Genomic DNA, 4959 nt, shown 5'->3' on the forward strand with positions numbered 1-4959 from the left:
GTCTGGCGCTGTTCCAGGTGCCAAAGATACAGTGATAAACGAAATATACAAAAATCTCTGCCATCACGGAGCTGAAATTTTAGACAGATAGAAAATAAGATAGACAAATGAAATATAATGTGTCAGGTAGGGCTATGCACTATAGAGAAAAAATAAAGGGGGTAGGATGATAGACAGTGGTCAGGGAAGGCCTTTTGGAGGAGGTGACACTTGAGAAGAATCTTAAAGGAGGTGAGAAAGGGAGCCTTGTAGATAGGTGGGGGAAGTGTCCCAGACAGAGGGAAGAGCCAGTGCAAAGGCCCTGAGGTTGGAGCGTGGCTGGTGTGGTCAAAGAACATCGTGGCTTGAGTAGATAGGGAGAGTGGGAGGAGGTGAGAGATAATGGAGGTGAGAGTTGATGCAGGACCCCCTGGGCCACTGTAAGGACTTGGGCTTGTGCTCTGAATGAGGTGGGAGATATGGGAGGGTTCTGAGTGAGGAGGGACGTGATTTGACTCGAGATCTAACAGTGTCCCTCTGGCTGCTGGCTGGGGGAAAAGGCTGGGGTGGTGATGGTGGCTGGGCCAAGGGTAGGCAGAGAGGAAGTGGTGAGAACTAGTTGGATGTTGAATATTACATAGCAGCAGAATGAAATTTCTAAAATGTAAATCAGATCATGTCACTCTTCCTGCTTAAAACCTTCTCTGATTCTCTGTGAACCTCAGAAAAAGTCCCCAAATTTAGCCATGGCCTACAGGTCCCTAAGTGCTGTGTCCACACTCCCCCTCACTCCCGCTGTGAGCTTTCCGACATCATCTCCTATCACTCTCCCCCAAGTCGCTCACTCCTCTGTAGCCATCCAGGCCTCCTTTCTGACCCTTGAATGTGCCCCGGGGCCTTTGCACTTGCTATTTCCCCTTCCCTGAACTTCCCTTCTTTCCCTGTTTTTTTTTGTAACACTGTCTCCTTAGGATGATCTTGGCCCAAGCCCAAATCAGCCTTCCGTGGCCATGCTTTCTACCGAGCTCACTCCCCCACCCCCAGGTCTTCTCTGTCTCACTCTTGTTTATTTCCTTGTTCTGTAATTACTCTATTTATGCGTTAGCTTATTGACCATGAGTCTCTCGGGGCAGTGTCTGGCTAACATTCCCTGTTGTATTCCCAGGGTTGGCCTATCATGAACGGTAAAGATGTATCAATGAAGGCAATAGCTCCTGACAATTTCTCACAGTCGGTGTCTTCACCGAGAGTCAACACAATGGGAGCAGAAGCTCTGGGGTCACAGGTTTGAATCCCAGCTCTTCTCCATACTGTGATTGCTGTCACAAGTTCTTCAGCCTGGCTGTGCCTCAAACAGGAAAAAGAAAGGCACTGACCTCCTAGGGATGTTGTGAGGATTGACGGAGTTAATAGGTGCTTAGAACAGTGTCTGACATCTAACAGGTACTCAACAAATATTAGCCACTATTTTGATCTTTACATTTTTTTCTCAAGGAGTAAGGAGGAATGACAGCAAATATAAGGAATTCAGAAACTCAAGGAAGCTCGGGCTCTAGGATTACATGTGTGTTTGAATAAACCCCTGTGCAGTGGTAGTATTATTCAACCCATTTTCCAGGGGAAGAGACTGAGGCTCAGTGAGAGAGGTCAGTGTGCCCAGGGTGGCAGAGTCAGGGAGAGCCCAGGTCTGTTGGTCTGAACCCATCATCGCTGCTCTGGAATGGTCCCGCCAGGCTCCCTCATGGAACAGACACACACACATACATGCTCATGGTTCTGATGTACCAAGGGCATGGCTGGGCTTTCTCAGTCACTGCTATGTCCCCTGCACGGCCTAGTACAGGGCCTGGTAACTCCCACTCAACCATCAGAGAGCACAGAGTAGGTAAATGTTTGTTGAACGAATGTATGAATGCCAAGCTAAGGACTTTGGACTGTGTGCTAAGAAGGGCACTGGGGAGCCAAGGAAGGTTTGTAAGCAGGAGAGGGCCATGGTCATATCTGAGCTTTAGAAAACACTCTAGGCTTCCTCTCCATTCTGGGCCGCTGCATATACTGCTCCCTCTGCTTGAAACATTCCTACTCACTAACTCCTACTGCTCCTTCAAATCTCAGCTCAGTCGCCCCCTCCTCCAGGAAGCTCTCCCAGACTGCCTCTGAGCTCCTGCAGCCCAGCTCTGCCCACTCTGGGTCATCTTTGTGTGAGAATGGGTCTGTCTCCCCCACAGGCTGGAAGCCCCATGAGGGCAGGGTCAAGAGTGTCTTGATCACAGCTGTGTCCCCAGCACTGCCTCATACCAGGCAGGGTGCTCAGGGAATTTTTTTGCGGGTGAATGAATGAGATAAAAACTAGAGCAGAATTGGGGAGGGTTGGGGTGGGGGTATGCCCCAGCCAAGGGCTCTGTCTCCTGTACAATGCTGACCCTTTTACTCTGAGAAATTGTTACTCAGTTTTTCTCCAGCCTCATCTTGAACCACTTTCTCGCTCACTACAACCACTCAGAACTTCTAGACAGAGCGAAAATTAAGTAGACCAGGGTGGAAATGGGGAAACTAGAGGAGAAGAGGTGTATGGGGACTCTAGTGGTAATTGCAGCACAGCTTTTCAGCATTCTGGTATTTTAGGACACCTGTATATTTTAAAGTACCAAAACCCCAATATTTTTGTTAGAGTCATACTATTATTTCTGTATTAAAAAGGCTTACTTCTAAGAATAGAGTGTGGACAGGGGAAAAATAGTAACTTTAGAGTGGAGTGACCTGGCAGACACCACCTTAACCAAGTGATCAATCTTAACATGTCCTGTGATGGCATGTTGATATCGTGTACCCCTGATATGACAGATGAGAATGGTACCTTGCCTCTGTGATATTTTCCCCCTAGATCCATAACTACAATCTAATTATGAGACAACATCAGACAAACCCAAATTGGGGGGGCATCCTACAAAACATCTGACCAGTACTCTTAAAAAGTATCAAGGTCATGAAAAACAAGGAAAGACCAAGAAACGGTCACCGGTTGAAGAGTCAAAAGAGAGATGAAGATGAAATACTATGTGGTATCCTGGATTGGACTGTGCAACAGAAAAAGGGCATTAGTGGCAAAACTGGTGAAATCTGAATAAAGTTTATAGTTTCGTTAGTATTATGCCAATGTTAGTTTCTGAGTTTTGATAAACATAGCATGGTTATTTAACAAAATTTGGGGAAGCTGAGTGAGTATACATGGGAACTCTGCACTAACTTTTCAACTTTTCTGTAAATCTAAAATGATTTCACAATAAAAAATTTTTAAAAAAGAAAATCTCAATCATTTATACATTGAGATGTATCCAGTGAGCTATCTCATATAAAATTTCCAATCTGACAGTCCTTGTCTTTTACCTAAAGTATTTATCCACTTACATTTAATGTAATTACTAATGTGTATATTTGAGGTTAAATCTACCATTTTATTTTGTACTTTTTATTTGTCTCATCTGGCCCATGTTTCTTGCCTTCTCAAATCTGCATGTCTTTATTTCAACACGGTAAGCATAACTTTTTTTTTCACTGAGGAAGATTAGCCCTCAGCTAACATCTGTTGCCAATCCTCCTCTTTTTGCTGAGGAAGATTGGCCCTAGGGCTAACATCTATGCCCATCTTCCTCTACTTTATATGTGGGACAGCATGGCTTGGTAAGCGGTGTGTAGGTCCACGCCGAGGATCCGAACCCGAGAAACCTGGGGTCGCCAAAGTGGAGTGCACGAACTTAACCACTGTGTCACCGGGCCGGCCCCAAGCATAACTGTTTTAAGATCAGTGTCTGATCATTCCGTCACCTGAAGTCTGAGCACGCCTGGTCTGTTCTCTTGGCTCTTGTTGGTGTCGTCTTGATTATCTCTGATTGATGATCGCTGACCTTTACATTTGGCTGTGAGATTCCCCCTTGCCCTGACGTGGATGTGCCACCACCAGAGGCTGTGCGTGCTTTGGCCAGGCTCCCTGGTGACACTTCCAATCAGAGCCATCTCAGACCCAGTTCTGCCTGATGTGCCTCGACTCACTCAGTTATCTGTCCCAGGGTGTCAATCTGTTCCTGGGTCCTTCTGAGGCCACAGCTTCTCAAGGACTTTAAACATTTTCCTTCTGTTCTGCTCAGTGTCAAGGCTGCTGCTCCAGAGTTAGGGTGGGGGTAGGTTTAGATCTGGCTCACCCCCACTCAGAGGGGAAACACTATGGGGTCCCAGCTTAGTGTGGGGAAGGTCTTCTTTTCCACTTCTGGGCCTTGGCCTCGGAGCCCACAATATGAAACCCAGTCATACTCGCAGCAAACACTGTCAGGGTACAAGCACGTTCTGTAGAGCCTTCTTACCTCTGTTTATACTGTAAACTCTGCAGGTTTTTATCTCCTCTGTGTTTTCATTTCAACAGTGTTTTTCTGAAAAGTAAACTTTATTTTGAGATAACTGCAGAGTCACATCCAGTCATAAGAAATAATAGATCCTGTGTACTCTTGACTCAGTTTCCCTAAATGATATCTTACAAAACTACAATATAATACCACAACCAGGATGTAGACGTTGACACAATCCGCTGATCTTGTTCAGATCTTGCATTTACTTGAACTCATTTGTGTGTGTGTGCGTTTAGTTCTGTGCAATTTTGTAACATGTAAGTTTGTATATCCACCACCACAGTCAAGGTACAGGACATTTCCTTCACCCCAAGGATCACTCCGGTTGCCTTTTATAAATACACTCACTTCCCTCCTGGATCCTACCCCCTCCTTAATCTCTAGCAACATATTCTATTCTCCATTTCTATGATTTTTGTCATTTCAAGAATGTTACAGAAATAGAATAATAGAGCACGTAACCTGTGGGGATTGGCTTTTTTCACACAGCATAATTCTCAGAAATTCATCCAAGTTGTTGTATGTGCCAACACTTCATTCCTTTTTATTGCTGAGTTGTGTTACATGGCATGGGTGTACC

The sequence above is a fragment of the Diceros bicornis genome, chromosome 34 (genome assembly GCF_020826845.1).
Source record: "Diceros bicornis minor isolate mBicDic1 chromosome 34, mDicBic1.mat.cur, whole genome shotgun sequence".
Lineage (NCBI taxonomy): Eukaryota > Metazoa > Chordata > Mammalia > Perissodactyla > Rhinocerotidae > Diceros > Diceros bicornis.